The following is a 20,520-nucleotide window of genomic DNA, read 5'->3' on the forward strand; positions in this document are numbered from 1 at the left end:
GGGGTGGTATTGCAGGGGAGAATTTTAAATTGCAGAAGTAAAAAAGTTATAATATTTATAATTTTGATGAGTTTATTTTTATAGGGAAGATTTTTCTCCCCTGAAATTTTTTCTGGAATAGCAAAATGTTTCCATTATTAAAAATTGAAATTGTTAAAAAAAAAAAAGAGTTCAAAGCTAGCCTCAGCAACTAAGGGATGCACTTAGCAACTCAATGAGAGCCTATATCTAAATAAAATGCAAAAAAAGGGCTGAGGTTGTGGCTCAATGGTTAAGCACCCCTGGGTTCAATCCCTGGTACCAAAAAAAAAATTTTTTAATTATATTCTGGTCATTTATAGATGATACATCATAGTAAGTCTGGATTATATTGTCTTCCTATAAAGGATATTCTGTTTTATGTGTCATGCAGGCTAATTACTGGTGAATTGTTTTGATCATATTAGATTTGGTATTATTATTATTATTATTATTATTATTATTATTATTATTATTATTATTATTATTATTTGGTACCAGAGATTGAACTCAGGGTACTCAATTACTGAGCCACATCCCCAGACCTGTTTTGTATTTTATTGAGAGACAGGGTCTTTCTGAGCTGCTTTAGCACCTCGATTTACTAAGGCTGGCTTTGAGCTCGTGATCCTCTTGCTTCATCTACCTGAGTCACTGGGATTATAAGCATATTCCACCTCACCTCACTAGGTTTGGTATTTTTCTTTATTTCCATATTTCATGGTGCATTATACTTGTACATAATGGTGGGATTTGTTGTTATGTTTTCATACATATGTACAATATAGTGATAAAACTTAGCCAATATCATTCTCGAGTATTTCTCTTTTGCCTGCTTTCCTCTCTCCCCTGATCCCTTTCCTCTATTCTACTGATCTCCCTTTGATTGTCGTCAGATTCCTTTCACATACACACACCTTTCTTTTCCTTTTTTCTTTCTGGCTGCCACATACATTTTCAGCATGAATCAATTTTGATTTCAAATTTAGGTCTACCGTTTTTCCTTTACTCTTTTGTGTGTGGTTCTTTTTGCTAAGGTTTATTCCTGAACTCTTAATTAAGTACCTGATATATTAATGAAGCTGCTGCAACCTGACTCTGCTGGAAACCATTTCTTCCAACATTGCCATTTAACATCATCTTCAGTCTCTTTTATAGTAGTCAAACTCTGCTAAGCCTTAAAGAGTCTCATCTGGTACATTCATATCAAAAATGAATTTCCTCCAGGCTTTTAGTATTCTCTCTCTAACACACACATAATTACATTGCACCCACCATAAATAGCTCAGACATTCTTGTCCACAAAATTCCAACCACTATGATAATCTTGCACTTTGATAATTTTCTCCTTAACTCAGTATGACCACCATCTTACTTGAGCTTCATCTCCCTAATTGTGTTTTGTGCAGCAGGCCTACAGTCATGTCTGAAATTAATACCTGAAAATGTTTAGTTTTTCTAGTTTTATACTCTTTTGTGTCAGGAAAACAAATCAAGTACATTAGATCTATAACAGTTTCAAGTAAAAATACTAACTTACTTATATCTTTGCCAATCAATAGTGGTAGACACTTAGGTCAACTTACATAGAAACTGCAACATCTTATATACTCAACATCAATTTCATTGTCCATGGAACGAAAAATTAATTGAAAGAGTAAACCCCAAAATGGATATCTGAAAAATAAACTGGTCAAAATTAGTAAGGCAATCAGACTTAAATAATCATATATTTTACTAATAGCACTAGCTTAAAAGTATGAGTCTACAATAACTAGAAAAATACATGTTAATGGCTAGAGTCATAAAAGTTTCTATTATGATAGGCAGTCTCTTATGATGCTTTAATATTATATGATAGTTGTGAAATGATTACAAACTAATAATGAACATAATCTATTTGCAGATTAAAATGTTCTTCCCTGTATTATCTACAAAGTTTAGATAAACCTCAAAATGCCCTGGAAAAGAAATTTATTAAGTCTCATCAAAATGAACTGCCAGGTTTTTTCCTACATTTGACATGACACAGTGCCAAGATTTCTAGTCCTGAATACACACTTTCTATAGGGAAGAGACTTTTATCTTGGCATTTAATAGATCATTTATCTCATTTCATACAGCCAATTTTAGTCATAAGAAAAGAAATGTTTATGTATTTATTCTGCTGACTTTAATCTATAATCTAATCAGGGATCAACAAACTTTTCCTGAAAAGAGACTGATAATAAATATATTAGACTTTGTAGGCAAGTCTTCATTGCCACTCAAGTGCCAGTGTAGCACAAAACAGCCTAGACTGTGGGTAAATAAGTTTCTGTGTTCTAATAAAACTTTGTTTACAAAAGCAAGTGTTATTGTTGGACATCGTGGTGTGCTCCAACAGTCACAACTACTCAGAAAGCTGAGGCAGGAAGATTACTTGAGCCTAGGAGTTTAGGCCAGCCTGGGAAATAAGAGAGGGGGGGGGAGGGAGGGGAGAGAAGAGAGAGGAGAGTGAGGGAGGGAGAGAGAGAGAGGGGGGAAAGAATGAAAGAAGGAAGGAAGGAAGGGAGGGAGGGAGGGAAAAAAGGAATAAAGAGAACAATTAAAAAAAAACAGTGTCAGGATCATCACTGTTCCAGAGTATTAATGTTTATGCTCACAATAGATGTTTGGCTAGGCTGTATACATACATACATACATGCATACATGAAAGCAATTCTGTTCTTTTGTTTGCTTTCTTTTATTTTCTCCATTTTTTTGTTGATACATTATAGTTGTAAATCATGGCAGTATTTGTTGTTACATATTTCCACATGCACAATATAACACTCCAGTTTGGCCTATATCATTCCCTAGTATTTTCCCTTCACTCCTCCATCTCCTGGTCCCTTTCCTACACTCTACTGATCTCCTTTTGATTTTCACTTTCTTTTCCTTTTTCCTCTCTTGCTTCCACATCCAAGAGAAAACATATGCTCCCTTGATCTTATGAGCTTAGCTTATTTTGTGTAACAGAATGTTCTCAAGTTTCATCCGTTTTCCAGCAAATGACATAATTCATCTTTATGGCTGAATAAAGCTCCATTGTGTGTATATGCCACATTTTCTTTATTTATTCATCCTTGATAAGCACCTAGTTTGGTTCCATAGTTTGGCAACTGTGAATTGTGCTGCTATAAACATGGGTATGCATTACTACTCTAGTATTATGACTTTAATTCTTTAGGATAAACATTGATTAGTTGTATAGCTGGGTTATATGGTGGTTTCCTGCCTAGTCTTTTGAGGAACCTCCATACTGATTTCAATAGTGGTTATATTCATTTACAATCCTATCAACAGAGAAAAAAGTGTCCCTTCTTCTCCACATTTTCTCTAGCATTTATTATTGTTCATATTCTTTTTTTTAAGTAGTTGGACACAATACCTTTATTTTTATGTATTTATTTTTAATGTGGTGCTGAGGATCAAACCCAGGGCCTCGAATGTGCTAGACAAGCAATCTGCTGTTTTTTTTTTTTTTAAAGGGTGGGGGGGCGAGAGAGAGAGAGAGAGAGAGAGAGAGAGAGAGAGAGAGAGAAGAGAATTTTAACATTTTTTTTTATTTCTTAGTTTTCGGCAGACACAACATCTTTGTTTGTATGTGGTGCTGAGGATCGAACCTGGGCCGCGCGCATGCCAGACGGGCGCGCTACCACCTGAGCCACATCCCCAGCCCCAGCAATCTGCTGTTGAGCCACAACCCCAGCCCCATATTATTCATATTCTTGGTGGCTGCTATTCTGAGTAGAGTGAGATGAAAGCTCACTGTAGTTTTGATTTGCATTTCCCTAACTGCTAATGATGTTGAACATTTTCATAGATTTGTTGTCCATTCTTATTTCTTCTTTTGAGAAGAATCTGTTTAATTCATTTGCCCAATTAAGCTAGGTTATTTGAGGTTTTGGTATTAAGTTTTTTAAAGTTTCTTATATAGTCTGGATATTAATCCTGTGTCAAAGAGTAGTTAGCAGGGCTGGGCATGTGGCTCAAGTGGTAGCACGCTCGCCTGGCATGCATGCAGTGCAGGTTCAACCCTCAGCACCACATACAAACAAAGATGTTGTGTCTGCCGAAAACTAAAAAATAAATATTAAAAAATTGTCTCTTTTTTTCAAAAAAAGAGTAGTTAGCAAATATATTTTCTCCCATTCCGTAGGTTCTTTCTTCATGTTACTAATTGTTTCCTTTGCTGTGCAGAAGCTTTTTAATTTGATGCCATTCTGTTTATTAACTTTTGTCATTATTTTCTGAGCTTTAGGAGTTCTAATAAGAAAGTCATTGCCTGTACCTATATGCTGGAGTCTCAAACCTATATTTTCTTCCAAGGATTTGCATAGTTTCTGGTCTAATTCCTGGGCTTTTGATCTCTTTCAAGTTTGTACAGGGTCTAGTCTTATTTGTCTACATATAGATAACCAATTTTCCTGGCACCATTTGTTTAAAGCCTGTCTTTTCTCCCAATATATTTTTGGCATCTTTGTCAAGAATCAGATGACTGTTAACTGTGTTGGATCTTTTTCTGTGTCCTCTCTTCTTTCCCATTGGTCTATGTATCTGGTTTTATGACAGAGCCATGCAGTGGTTATTTCAATAGTTTTGTAGTATAATTTGAAGTCAGGTATTGTGATGATGCCTCCAGCTTGCTTATTGAATTAGAATTGTTTTGGCTATTCTGAATATTTTATTCTTCCAAATGGATTTCAGGACTGTTTTTTCTAGGTCTGGAAAAATGACATTTATTATTATTATTATTATTTTAAATTTATATATGACAACAGAATGCATTACAATTTATATTACATATATAGAGCACAATTTTTCATATTTCTCTTTGTATACAAAGTATATTCACACCAATTTGTGGGTATTTTGATGGGAATCGCATCAAATCTGTATGTTGCTCATAAAACAAATTTCAAACATATACAATCATATTAGTAGTGATTTTAGTGTCCAAAAAGAGATCTACTAAACAATAATTACTGGGCTGGTATGGTGACTTGTAGTCCTAACTACTCAGAAGGCCAAGCCAGGAGGATTGCTTAAGTCCAGGAGTTGGAGATCAGGTTAGGCAAAATAGCAAGACCCCCATCTTAAAAATAATAATAATTACTGATGTCAAAACACATCTCAATCATTATGATAGTCACTAACTCTTCATTGTTTTCCTTGAAACTCTAATATACAATTAGTGAATGTCAATTTAGGACTAATTGTGCTGTTTTATAGAGGAGAAAGCTGATTATAATAGTAAATGAAATCAGCTATCATGAACTGATTTGTGTTTATTTAATTACAATTATCATGCTGATGACTCTACATATTAAGTCTCCACCTATAGTCCCCTAGGTGCTAATTTTAAAGATATGAGTTTTCATTAAAAATAAGAAAAGAAACCCCTCCATATGCATTTCAATAATTCAAATTGTATCATAATTTGACTATTAACACAAGGGAAAATCAATGCAACTAATTCAGATTTAAATTCAAGATTACACAGTGCAAAAGAGGGAATAGTCTTGGAAAGGGAAGTAGAAAAATGTAAGATCCCTCTTAGAGGTCAGAAAAAATAAATTAAAAAATGTGATTTTTTTTTAAAGGTAGTGTTAACTTGAAGTGGAAAACAAAAAGCAAAAATCCTTTGAAGCAAAGTCAGTTGTGTTTACAAGGACCTTGAGTTTCTTTGATGTTTTAGTGATTCTGGTTTTTAAAATGTTGATTTGTGGAGGATGGGCACAGGGGATTGAATCTAGGTGCTTAACCACTGATCCACATCACCAGCCCTTTTTTTATATATTTTTTTTATTTTGACGTAGGAAATCCATAAATTACTTAAGGCCTTGCTAAATTGCTGAGGGTGACTTTGAACTCAATATCCTCCTGCCTCAGCCTCCAGAGCCACTGGGATTACAGTGTGCATCATGAAGCCCGGCCTTAAATGTTGATTTTATAATCCTTTCTTTTTAGCTGATAAGAGAAATTACAAAATACAGAATACTTGCAAACTACAAAATATAGGATACTTACAACTAAAGGTGCTTTGTTAATTGATCAGAGTTTAACTAACTCTGCAAGTGACTCTCAAACTGGGAGGGTAATACTAGTCTTATCAAGAGAAGTTTAGAAATGCCTGGGGGCATTTTGTTGTTGTTTCACCATCACTGAGGAAACTACTAACATTTTTTGGCCAGGCCCATAGATAGTATATAACCTTCAGCTAGTAGGAACAGTCCAAACCAAAGTACCAATAGAGTTCTATCAAGAAACCCTGGTGCAAAGAAGTAATATACCAAGGAAAACACAGTTGCAGTTAAGTAAGAGAACAGAGCAGGTGCCGGGTGCAGTGCTGCATGCCTGTAATCCCAGTGGCTCTGGAGGCTGAGGCAGGAGGATCATGAGTTCAAAGCCATCTTCAGCAAAAGTAAGGCCCTAAACAATTCAGTGAGACCTTATCTCTAAATAAAATACAAAAATAGGGCTGGAGATGTGACTCAGTGGTCTAGAGCCCTTGAGTTCAATCCCTGTTACCAAAGAAAAATAGACCACCCAGGTGACTTGTTTGTACCAGTAGGTCTACCTAAAACGAAAAGGGATTTTATGCAGTCAAATTTTTTTATTATCCATTTAAATATAATTCTTTATTTCTTTATGTTTGTCAAGAAGTAAATATATTTAAGATAACAATGAAAAATAATAAAAGAATGACAAATGTAGGAACCTAATGATGATTACACTTTTTGATTATAGACTTGAGATTCATCTAAAATGACAATGCAATCCCTAGCTATTGCAACAGAAATCTTAACCTCTGAGTGAAAAAAAAGGAGGGATGTTGAGATACCTTCAATCATCTTTTCTCACTTCTGCGTAAGTACCAAGAGAGGTTGGCCAAAAATATTTTAAAACCTAAAACATACTATTAAACTTGGCTTTTCTTTAAAATAAGTGCAAGTATATGATATGGCCTAGTGTTAATTTACAATTCCTACTTTCTTATGCTGCGACTGTCTTTAAATGTGCCCAGTTTGAACTGAGATGTGCCATAAGTCAGATATCAAAGACTTATTATGAAGAATGTAAAATAACAGTTATATTTTTATTTTGATTACAAGTTAAAAGGATGACATTTTGAATATATTGAATTATGTAAAATGTGTTATTAAATGAAGCTCATCTGTCTTATTTTTTAAAATATGACTTCTAGAAAATTTAATTTACATGTAGAGTTAATATTATATTTCTATTGGTGGTTCTAAGGGATCAGTGAGAAATAAGAGAAAGATCATGTTCAGATTCTCTATTTCATCATTTGGGTTTGATGTCATTCACTGATCTTCTTATGTATTCCAAACCATTTCAAATTTCATGTGGATTTGGGTATGACTGAGCTTTCATACTAATCACAGAGAACTTACTTTCCCATATATGTTTGTTCAGTGTCCCCCACTGAGTATAGTCTTCATAATAGTGTTTATGGTCCTGTTTCTAATTTTATACTGCATGCATCAGTTAAAATGCTGAAAATTCAGGAGGGTTTGCTTTGCTTCAGTGTATGCTCTGGTAGACTATATGTTATCCCGAAGAACATATTTTCTCCTCCACTCTCTCTGTCTCCTCCCAGAGGTGCTTGTGATCTTCCAAGCACACTTTGGGAGGATGTTATCAGCCTTACTTTGTTTCAGTGAGAAGAGAACAGTTTCCATAGTAGGAACTATCTAAAAATGTCTCCTTAGTAATGAAAGCATTTATTGCCAAGACTTTTGTTGCTTTGTCAATTGTCTATATTGGCTGTAACCGCCAGGATTTTGCTGTTTAATTATTTAAACCACATAAATGGGCAATATTTCATATATTATCTCTATTTCTTCTTTAAAAATGAATTATAAAATTTTAACTTTGACCCATATTTGTATAGATGAAATATCTGAGACTCAGAAAAGCTAATGATTTGCCTATAGTCACACAATTAGACTTCTGACTACAATCCTTTTGGCTGTATTCCTTACTTCTGCTGTTGTTCTGGTAAGGAAGTAATTTATATTTCTGAAAACTAAATGGATAAAGCCCAACAGTGCACTGTGGAAATTGAGATGTGCAGGCCACAAGTCCCCAATGTCTGTTCTGCATTTATTTCAACACACCAAATATTTGACCTCCGTGAAAAGAATGCCAAGGTAAATTAGGCAGAACCAGAAACAGGAACTCATATACATGCCATATATTAGTGGCAATTTCAGATGTTTGAGTTTCTTTCTTTGTACAGTTGAAAGTGGAATAATATTTGTCAGGGCTAGACAAACAGTAGGTGCTGGCAGAAGACCTTGCCTTGTATATGACTCACTTCCATTAGTACAGTACACTTCGACATGACTTTTTAATTGTGGGGAGTGCCTCAGCCCTACTCATCCTGCCCAGCCTAAACCTCCATCTTCCCTGGATTTAAGGACAAGATACTTGTTTAAATTCCACTTAAGTTATATGATCCCTTTACTTAAAGTCTAATATTTTATGCATTTTTATTCTATTAAGTCTAAATCCTTATGCTTGATTTTCAAGGAATTTCATAATCTGACCTAAGCACACAAATATATCATCCTTTATAGAATCCTTTCCTCTTAGCAAAATGAGGTGTCCTTACTGTCCTTTAAACATACTTCTTTCTGCTGAGTCTTTTATGCCGTTTAATTCACTTGCCTTTTATTCTCTTTTTAGAATCTGAATCCTATGTACTTATCCAGGTCTAGCTCAAATCCCAAGACTCATCTCTTACTTTTAACTCTTTAGTGTTTACAATTTGTACCAAAATACATTTTAGCATTTATTTTGTGGCAGGGTAGGGCCCTTGCCACCCTCCCACTACACTAACTTTTACCAAGGAGGAAACTGGTGTTACCAAGAAAGACCTGTTTATAATTTAGGAGTTCCCATTCTCGAGATTATAATGAGGATCTAGAGTCACCTCCACCCTTGGAGATAGATCCAAGATTGGGGTCCTTCGGCACAGGTGTAAAGGTTGATCCATTGCCTAAATCTCTTACATTGGCACAGAAGATGATGTACACACACACACACATATACACACACGCCAAAACTCAGGAAGGAAGGAAGGGAGGGAGGGAGGGAGAGAGGGAGGGAGGGAAGGAAGGAGGGAAGGAAAGGTGAGCGGGCGGGGGGGGAAAGAAAGAAGGAGACCCTTTGAAATCCATTGAGAAATGATACTGTTCTGGTCAACCTCACAGAAAATGGATATTTCTTGTCATTTTCTGACTTACCATATTGTGACCAAGCATAGTGCTATTATTTTATTTTTTTTTACTAAGACCTTTACTAGGATTCACCTGGTTTATAACTTTCTACCTTTAAATATAACTGAATCTGCTGGAAGGTGGTGGCAGAGTCTGTAATTCCAGATATTCAGGAGGCTGAGGCTGGAGGATCGCAAGTTTGAGGTAAACTTGGGGAACTGAGCCAGACTCTGTTTCAAAATAAAAATTAAACTGGGCATGGTGGCACACATCTGTAATCCCAGTGGCTCAGAATGGTGAAACAGGAGAATTGGGATTTCAAAGCCAACCTTAGCAACTTAACGAGGCCCTGAGTAACTCATTGGGACCTATCTCTAAATAAAATACAAAAGAGTGCTGGGGATGTGGCTCAGTGGTTTAGTTCCCAAGAGTTTCATCTCTGATAGCAAAAAAAAAATTAATAATAAATGAATAAATAAAATAAAAAGGGCTGGGGATGTAGCTCAGCAGTAGAGCACCCCTGGATATTGTACTAGGGAGTACAAAAAAAAAGAATTTTCAATACATATTACTTTTTGTCTAGTTTATTTCATTCAGAATCTCCCTGTTTTTGCTATTATCAATAGTTCTTTATTCTTGCTAAGTATGTTTCCAAAATTTATTATCTATTTTCCTATTGATATACATTGGGGATTTTTTTTAAGTAAACCAGGTTATATTTATACAGTGGAAAATTATTAAGCAATGAAAATAAGAAGTACATTCACATTCAACAACTTGGATAAATCTTATAAAAATACATATGGAGCTAAAAAAGCCATATGCCAAAGAACACATGTGCATGATTACACTGTATAAAGTAACAAAACATGCAAAACTTATCCTTGTTATTAGAAGTTAAAATAGTGCCTAACTCTGGGGGAGCGGAGGGAATAATTAGGGGAGCAATGAGAAAGGGCTCATGAAAGTGCATTTGGTGTCCAATTTCTTGACCTGGGTTAGGGTTCAGTGGATATGTTACTTTGTGATAATTCATTGTGCTATACGTGATTTTCTTTTGTCTGTTATATTTAATAAAAGAGAAGCTCTATTAACAGTAAAAAAATCAATCTCTACATTCATGTAATAGTAATCAAATGTCTATTATATGGTTAATATGAGTATAAGGGTTCTGAGGCATGTAAGACAGACATGTTCCCACAGTCCAATATTGGGGATTTTTTGACTATTACAAATAAAACCACCATGAATAGTTGTGCACAAGTCTCAGTGTGGATGTATGCTTTTATTTCTCTGAAGTAAATATCTCGACAGATTTGATTTAATTTGTAAAGCAACTGCCAAACAGTTTTCTAACAGTTTGTGCCATTGTTTATACTACATGTTATAGTCTGCAGTTCTAAGAGAGATACCATAGTCTTCATCTTTGTCAACATTTGTTATGATGAGTCTTAAATTTTGTCCATCCTACTGTATGTGTAATAACATTGCAGTTTTGATTTACATTTCAACTTATGTTGGATATCCTTTCATGTGCACATTCACCATATTTGTGTCTACTTTGGTGAAGAAAAAAAGTCTTCTGCCCATCTTTTCAAATTGGGTGATTTTTCTTATTAATAAGTTGTAAGAATCATTTGTATATCCTAGATATCATTCTCTTGAGAGAGATATGTTTTGCCAGTACTTTTTCCTAGTCTGTCAGCTTACCTTTCCATTTCCATAACAATGAATATACAATAGACAAAGTTTGTTGTTGTTGTTGTTTTTGGTACTGGGGATTGAACTCAGGGTCATACCACCACTGAGCCACATCCCCAGTCCTATTTAGTATTTTATTTAGAGACAGGGTCTCACTGAGTTGCTTAGTGCCTCACTTTTCCTGAGGCTGGCTTTGAACTTGCAATCCCCCTGCCTCAGCCTTTTGAGCCACTGGTATTACAGGTATGCACCACCATGCCCAGCATGAGACAAAGTTTTTGAGGAGAGGAAAAAAGAGAGCATGAGGCAGAGAGAGCTAGTTAGTTTTAAAAGCCTCTGCCAAGCAGCTTTTTATATTTTCTTCCAGAAGTTGTATAGATTTAGCTGCTACATTTAGGTCTGTAGTCTATTCCTACCAGTAGTGTGTGAGGGCTCCCATTGATCCACATCCTTGCCAACTTATTATTATCTTTTTGATTATAACCATCTTGATAGATGTGAAGTAGTATCTCACTGAGGTTGTACATTTCCCTAATGGTGCTGGGTATCCTTTCATTTGTTTATTTGCTTTTGCATATTTTCTTTGGAGAAATGTCTATTCTAATTTCTTGCCATTTGTCTTTTCATATTGAACAATAAGAATTGCTTGTATATTCTAGGTAGTTATATATATTCTAACTACATGAATTGTAAATGTTTTCTTCTATGATTGTATTTTCACTTTCTTCGATGGTAGCCTTTAAAAGTTTTAAATTTGATGAAGTTCATTACTTTATTATTTTTTCTTTTGATGCTTGGGCCTTTGGTGTCTTAAATACAAAGTCATTGTCTACCCCAAGATTTACCTATGCTTTCTTACATTTAGTTTTGGTTCTTACATATATATGTGTTGTCCATTTTGAATTCTTACATTTATGTCTGTGGTCCATTTTGAGGTAATTTTTATGTGGGGTAGGGCTTAACTTAATTCTTTTGCATTAAAGACTATATAATTTTGAAATAATATTTTCATTTGGAATGCAATTCTAGGATATCAGTTTTTTTTTTCTTTCAGAACTTGAAAATGTTGATGTACTGTTTTCTGGTTTGCATGGTTCTTGAATGAATTTTGACATTTTACTTTCACTCCTTTGTACATAATGGTATCTGTTTTCTGTAGATGCTTTTCAATTTTTTTCTTAGCACTGGTTTTAAGCATTTAGTGTAAATTTGTGTCATCTTTATCATTTTTCTTATTCATTGAGCTTTTTGAATCTGAGTGTTCATCAGATATAGAACATTTTTATTTATTATTTCTTCAAATGTTTTTTTCCCACCTCTTTTAGGAACTACCATAACATATATATTGGACTGGTTGAAGCTGTGCATACTGATGCTTTGTTCAGTTCAGTCTCATTCTCCGTGTTTGATTTTGGAGTCTTTATCACTGCATATTTAGTTTGCTGATATTGACTTCTTCAATGTTGAATCTGCTGTTAATCTCATTCAGTGTAATTTTCACCTTAGCCATTGTTTTATCTGATTTTATCTAATTTTATCTGTTTTATCTAATTCAGACATTTTTATATCTTCTTTTTCTCCTTTACATGCTTATGCTTTTCCATAGCATCTTGAACATATGGTATACAACTCTATTAATGTCCTTGTATAATAACTCTATCACAGTGTAATTAATGATCATTTTTATTAATTTTCTTTTCAACATGGGTTATATTTTCCTCGCTCTTTGCATGCCTCATACATTTTTATTGGATTCCAAACATTGTAAATTTACCTTGTTCAGTACTGGATATTTTGTATTCTTTTAAATATTCTTGAGCTGTGTACAGCTTTTTGCTGAACTATCTTGGAAACATTTTGTATTCTTTTAAATATTCTTGAGCTGTGTACAGCTTTTTTTCTGAACTATCTTGGAAACATTTTTATCTTTTTAAGATTCTTCTAGACAGGAGTTACCTTCAATCTTGGGCTATTTTGTCCCTTTTACTGACTATGTTACTTGATGCCCTTTTATTATAGATTTTCCATTCTAGCTGGTGATTACAAAAATTGATCTGCATGCCAACAATCACCACCACCTTCCATTCTGTTCCTTTCTGAAGGTTCTTTCTCTGGCCTTACATGTGAGTCCATTGTTACATAGCCGCAGACTTCAGGAGAACCCTCCATAGATGTCTAGAGAGCTAGTGCATGTACACACTCTCCCTCCCTCTGCAGTTCTCTACTCTCTCCTTTATTCTGCTCTGGGACTTCTAGCTGTGTCGGTCTCTTCAGACTTTAAAATCCATCTCTTCAACTCAGGAGATTTTCTATTTGAGTTTTCCTTCTCTGGATGTGGCCTGAAAAATTCTTTCCAGGGAGTAAATTGGGATAATCCTAGCACTCATCTCTCATGTCTAACTTTATCTTAGAGGTCACTCTTATGCTGCTTATTATCTAATATCTGAGAACTGTTGTTTGTATTTTGTCCACTTTTTTTTTCCAATGTTTCATATGCGAGGGTAAATCTGTTGCCCCTCTTGGAGAGATTTAGTCTTCCATAAATGTTTAACACTATTCTCTGGCACATCATTTACAATAGATGAGGTTCTTCCTGGTAACAGCAGCGGTAGGCCTACTGAATGCTCCTAGGCAAGTGCCTTCACAAATTTCCAATGGTATATGTTATTATGCTGCCAATTATTTGTTTCAGATATGTTTTGTCTCATTTAGATTGTACTCTGACATTAGGAACCCTTCATATCTTAGAATTTTATGTCCCCTCCACCCAAACTGGTCACATTTACCTTTAACAATTACTCAACCCTTACCCCGTAAGAATTCCCTTTGAGGTATTAAAGAATAATTCACTTGAGATTATTTATCTCCATGCCAACAATCACCACCACATTCTATCCTGTTCCTTTTCTGAAGGTTTTTAATATAACCTTATATTAAACATGTTAAACATCAATGCCACATATTTAAATGCTATGAGTAAAAGTGAATGCTGATTCATCCACTAATTGTATGTATCCTGGTAGAAAGAACCACCACTACTTTTTTGTGGCGAGTTGAGAAATTTTCTTCTCATTATCCACCAGACTAGTTAATATGTCTTTAAGGCAATAAGTTTAAAAAATAATACTGATAAATCAAAATATTGAAAACTCTACAAACTAAGCAGCTAGTTCTTCAGTAACTGGAAGCACTGACTATGCATATAAAAGTATATCTGATTATGAGTCAAAGTAAATATCAAGAAGGTAATATGCAATTAGATCATTTTGGTCTTCTGATTTTTCCACCAATGAATTATCATTAATTTCTATTCTACAATAAGAAAAAATCTACAACATACCATATTCTATAATAAGAAAAATAAGAAAAAATTAAAACTAGTTTTAAAAGATCTACTTAAATATTCCAGTATCATGTAACCAAACAACTACTCTCCACACAAGTATGTTTTTATTCAACAAACACATTCAGGGGTACATTCCTGGAGTTGAGGATGCATGCTGCTGAGAGGTGGACCTTAAATGCCTTGTTCTCATAGCTTATTTCCTCTCAGCACTATTTATATATGGGGGCTTAATAGTTAATATATGTGTTTAGGTTAATAGTGTAGTATATTTATAATATTATTGGAACCATGAGTTTATCCAACAAATCATTTGTTAACTCTCTCATACATTCTAGGCATTTCCCTAGTCACTGATGTAACAGTAGTGAACAAAACAACTAATTTCCTGCTCCTGTTGGAAATTGTGTTTGAGGTTGGGTCAGAGCATTCAAGTAGATAAACAAATGTAAGGCAAGTGGTAAGAGAAGTCTAAAGTGGTAAGGCAAGTCTGAAGAGAAAGAAAGGCAGGGTAATGGGCTTGATAGTCATGACAAGAGGCTCTATTTTGTGTAGGATGGCCAGGAAAAGTCTTTATCACATGAAATGCCACTGTTACAGAGACATGATAAAGTGATAACTAGTTAGCTAGTTAGATGATTTGGGCAGTTAAGGTTGAGGCAAAGTTGCAAGTATAAATGCTCTGAAGCAGGGGTGGGATTTTTATTATATTTTATTATAGATTTTCTATAATAAAATATAATAAAAATGGAATTTTTATTTAAATGGAACTAACAGACTAGAGAAGAATGTTAGGAAATGGGGAGAAAAGGATGAGGGGAGTCACATTGAATAAGAACAGTCCATAATAAGGCAGAGCAATACATAATAAAGTCATGGCTTTTTTTTCCCTGATACCAGAGATTGAACCCCCAGGGGCACTTAAACACTGAGCCACACCCACAGTCCTTTTTAAAATATTTTATTTAGAGATAGGGTCTCACTGAGTTTCTTAGGGACTCACTACATTTCTGAGGCTGGCTTTGAACTCAGGATCCTCCTGACAGCCTCCTGAGCTGCTGGGATTACAGATGAGTACAACCAGGCCTGGCTAAAGTCATTGCCTTTTATTTGGAAATGGGAAGCTATAGGAAGATTTTGAGCAGAGAGACACAATCAAATTTATATTTAAGAATATCACTCTAGTTGCCATCAGGACAATAGATATTGGGGAAAATGAGGGCAGAAGCAAGGACAGAAGAAGGCTATGAAAATCATTCAGGTGACTTATGATGATGTGGGTTTGGCCTGTATATTGGCTTAGCAGATGCAGAGGAGTGGTCAGATTCTGGGCATGTTTCAAATTCTTATTTGGAAAGAAGGAAGTCAGAAAAATAAATAAATAAAATGCTTTATAATTTATATCAAATTCTAGAAAATGCAAAACAATCTATGATGACAGGAGATGTTTGGAGACAGCCCAGAAAAGGAGAGGGGAGGGATTACAAAGAAGGATGAAATACTTTTTTGATTTTGGTGATAGTCTCATGGGTATATTCATGTCAAAACTTATCAAATCGTACACCTTAAATGTGCAATTTATTGTAGGTCAACTTTATCTCAATAAAATTATAAAAATAAAGACATAATATTGTCTAATGGACTGGAGTTGGAATGTGAGAGAAAAGAGATCAAAGGTGGTTTGTAAGTTTTGGGCTTTGAGCACCTGGATAATGGGAATTAAATTGTCATTCTTATTTCTGAGATAGGGAAGACTGAAAGCAGATTTTGAGAGAAAAATGAGTTCAGTTTTCAACATGTTGTTAGAGATGCCTACTAGATACATTTTATAACATAATAAATACATGGTAGAAAAGAAATGAAGAATGACTCAGACAGTTTCTCTGTATGATCCACTGGTTCTCCAGAAAGCGCAGAAGTACACTGGACCAACGGGGACCTCTCATGGCCCTGTAGACAAATGTTTGTGCACACCTTTTTTTCCCATCGTTTTCTTTATTTAACATTATGAACATGGTGGACTACATTCTTTTCTCTAAGTTTTAAAGATTCAGTTAATTTGGAGAAACAACTGATGGGTTCATTGTTGGAGGTTGATGAATAACTTTAACAGAGACTATAGTAACAAGCCCTTGGTCACAGACAAACGAGAATGGCTCCACCCAGGATGGGAGCATTGCAGACACTCTTCCTTGGGCTGGCTAGCTTGTGCCTTTCCCCCCTTAACTGTACATATCAGTAATTCAGCTATATTATGATTTAAATCAGATTTTGCTCCTCTTGTCAGAAAGTACAATTGCTTGTTAGTTGATAGATTGTGATGAAAAGGAGTCTACTCCTTGGGCTTGATACTTAGCTCCATTGCTCACTGGATGTGTGACTGCCTCAATTTACTCTAAAATAAGGATTGGAATAGGACCTACTACTACTGTAAGGTACTATTATGAAGATTAAATGAATTGATATGTATAAAACCTTCAGAATAACAACTGGACATAAAGAAAGCATTCAAGAAATGTTAGCTACTAGCTTTCTTCTCTGACAATCGGTTTTGTCAGTTGGTTCCCACTAAGTTGTGGACTTTTTTGGACCAGGATCAGATATCTTGTCTTTTGATTTTCATCCATTCCCACACCATGCTAGGGCTTTGTCCAGCGTCTGGCATGAATGGTAGCACAAAATGAGAGTTAAAAATATGCTTTTGAATTAAATAATTTCTTTTCTTACGAATAAAGATAAGAATCTCAAGATCTTAGCCTGAAGACTAATGTCCATCTCTCTGCCCCCACCTGTCCCCGCCTTAAAAAAAAGCAGGCCACTATCTCCAGTTTACACCCTCACTCACAGTTCCATTCACCTTCCCCTTTCCTAATCAGAGGGATCTTGGGGTGGGGCTTCAAGAACCTCTAGGAGTTTGAAGGGGAGGGAGCCTGGAACCATAGACTAGCTGTGATAAGTCAGGGGTGGGATTTGGTAGTTCAGAAAAGGAGGTCAGACCAGGAATGGGGGATGGGAGTGATGGTGGAGTGGGCTAGTTCAGGATGAACCAGAAATGAGACGTTGAAAGCCAGAAAGGACCAGTTGGCAGGGGGGGGGATGGGTGGGTGATGACTAGAATCATGTGGAGGGTCGCTTGTGAGGGCACAGAAGCAAAGGCAGGTGATTGGACGAGAAGGAGAGTCCTAGTTGCCAAGGCAGCGACTAGAGGAGAAGGTCTTCAGTCGAGGAGAAGGTCTGGACTAGAGAAGGACGGAGCTCCAGCTCCGTGCGTTCTCCAGTAGAGTCTGTGGATCCACCCCCAGATATCCCTGCTGAAGTGTCACCCGGGAAAGGCTTAAGCCTTCCCTGGCGCCACCCCTCTGTGCTTGGCTACCCACACGCGCCCTGAGCCCCATCTCCTACGTGCCCACAGACGCCCGCCGCAGCCTACTCCACCGGCTCACCCAGGTGACCACAACATGGCTGTGGCACAGGTGCTGGTCTTCTGGCTGTTCATGGTGCTCTTCTGGCTGTTCGTGCTGCGGCCGAACTGGCGAGTGCCAGGCCAACCGGACCCGAACACCGGCCAGCGCTGGTCGAAACACAAACTCTGTGCAGACGACAAATGCAGCAGTGAGTGCGCAGGCGGGCGGGCAGCCCAGGGTCTCCACTGTGGCTCTTTGGGGCCGCATGGGGCTCCGATCTCCCAGTCCCCAGCCCCGAGGGCTGGGTGAGGGGGTCACAGGATGACGGGTGGGGAGCAGGAGTGACAGAGCCTCGGCACCCTGCGTGTGTCCCCTCTGGCTCTGCTGGCGCCCCAGCCAGCCCGCTCAGGTTGTGGGGGGGCTTCGACTCCCACTTGTTGCCAGCGTTTTATTTTTCTCTACTGACTGAGGCGGGGGTTGGGAAACACGATTCCCCAGGGACAGCTCTCAGTTTATTCCCTTCCAGGATTCGCCTAGGATCTCAGTGGGTGATGGGGTTGTGCCCATGCTGTAGCAGAGCGCTTTTCTGCCCCCTCTACAGGGACCTGGGCCGGTGCAGTATCAGGGCAGATGCTCTCCAGGGCTCGGTGGCCCTAATTCCCGCGGCAGGTTGATGGTGGGGCTCCTTGGGAAAGGCTCACTGGCCCCTTCGTCCTTTTGCTGCACTGGGGATTGGGCTGGTTTTGCTTTTTAACAGGGACTAGAGTTTAGGCTTGGGAAGAGCACCGAATCCAGGCACGCAATGTGTTCCGAGGTCTCGGCCCCGACTCTGCTTCAATCCTGTCATTTCTGTGCATAGAAGCCTCCCTTCATATTTGAGGTAGGGTAGCAGGTGGGACAATAATCTTTTGCTTTTGAAAGAGGCCAAGGATCTGCACCAGCCACCTGGGAACTGCAGCCTCTTCTGTGCGCAGGAAGCGGACAGAATTCCTGGATTGGAGGTGGGCAGTGGGGAGGATGTAGCCATTCAGATTCAGATGAAGAGGTTTGTTGCAATAACAATAAAAAATACTCCAAGATTTTTATAAGCCAATTCAGTTTTAGAATCAGTCACTAGTGTTGTTGGAACCTCTTTCCTCTATATATTTACTGGCCCAGAATACTTCTTATGGACTCCCGCTTGGTTTCTAGTAACCTTGCAACTTGATGACCGTGTTGTCCATAAATTGTAAGCAGTACATATTTTAAAATATTCATGCTAAAAAGGCCAAGAAGTTTACCATTGAGCTCTTTATGTCTAAATTGGTGTTACCAAAACCAAATTTTGTAATTTGAATTGTTTGTTTCACTCCAATAAAGAAAAAAGATGTCTCCAATATATGTTAAGAAGTTCCTAGAGGTAACCCTAAGGCTGGAATAAATAAACACTCAGAGAAGCAAAGCAGCTGCCATGATATTTTCTTTCATTTTTGCTATTCTTTGCTATTGAGCGCTATCCTACGTGGGATACCTGGACAATCTCATCACTGATGCTTTGTCAGTACTAAGACATGGTGTTGGTTAGGTTCAGTGGGGTAACATAACTTGAGAAATGGCCTGTGTCCAAACAGATGTGACCAAAAACAACAGGTGGGTCTGTGTTGTGTTGTAGGAAGTAGTGAGGTGTGTATGTCAGGTGTCCTTGTGTGCCTTCCAAATAAGTGCTCCAAAAAAAAAAAAAAAACCTAAATAGGTGCTCCATAGTATGCATTATGTTGTCACCTAATATATTACTGATTTATAAATCCTCTATGACCTAAGGGGGAACAAGAGAAACATTGCCATTTCCACTTGTGATGAGAATTCCCCACCTTAAAGTGTCTCTCACCTTCAACTTGGCCTCTTAATTATATATGAATTAGGATGCTGACAGTTCTGAAAATAGTCCTATTTTAGCTTCAAAAAAACAAGTTACCCTCTCCAAATCTGTGTTTGTTCCTCAGACATATATTTTTATAAAACACACATTCTTGTGTATTTTACTGCTAATTGGCTTTTAGAAAAAGTGTTATTTCCATTTCTTTGTGCTTTTTACATACATCTATTGTCCATTTCATCTTAAATCAGAAACTGTCTATTTGGTCAACCAAAAGAAAAATGTTGCTTCTACCAGTTTCTAGATCAATTGTGATCCTACTCCTGCATTTTAAGCATGAAGGTATTGCCTGACCTTTTCTCATGGTTAAACTTGTTCCTTGTCAGATAGGATACCCACTTTTGATTTTGTTTATTAAAAAAAATACGAATGAGGATGTTTTGAAACAATCTTAATGTTGGATATAGTCAACAATATTTGCTCAGAGAAAATATATTTCCTGGTTATTTACCCAGATCCTGAACCCAGAGACAGCAACTCTGCTGCAAATGAAATTGACAGTGTTTATGGCTGCATGGTAGCACTTGCAGCCACTTAAAGGTAATGTCTTTTAGCAGTTAGTTCAAGTTAATTAACCCCTTGGGGGTTCCTGGATATTCTAACCTCTTCCCTATTACCTCTGCATGAAGACATACTTAAGCCTGTCCATGTCTACACTTGGACTTACATATTTGCAAAATGAAGCTTTTTATGATTATGAAACAGAAAAAAATTGAGGCCTGCAAGAACCAAGAGTTTCACTGAAACCAGCTATGGTTGGTGGTAGCCACTTTGCTTTTTATTTCTCAGCACAGAGAAAAATAAAGAAACTTCCTTTTCCCTCGTCTAATTGCAGGGAATATTGTATTTTATAGCAATAAAATCTCT

The 20,520-nt window shown here is 36.9% G+C and overlaps 1 pseudogene; it reads left to right on the plus strand.

The window, feature by feature from the left end:
- Positions 1–20,520, plus strand: part of LOC144373479 (transport and Golgi organization protein 1 homolog) — a 153,304-nt pseudogene that overhangs the window by 84,537 nt on the left and 48,247 nt on the right.

Source organism: Ictidomys tridecemlineatus, unplaced genomic scaffold (genome assembly GCF_052094955.1).
Source record: "Ictidomys tridecemlineatus isolate mIctTri1 unplaced genomic scaffold, mIctTri1.hap1 Scaffold_407, whole genome shotgun sequence".
Taxonomy (NCBI): domain Eukaryota; kingdom Metazoa; phylum Chordata; class Mammalia; order Rodentia; family Sciuridae; genus Ictidomys; species Ictidomys tridecemlineatus.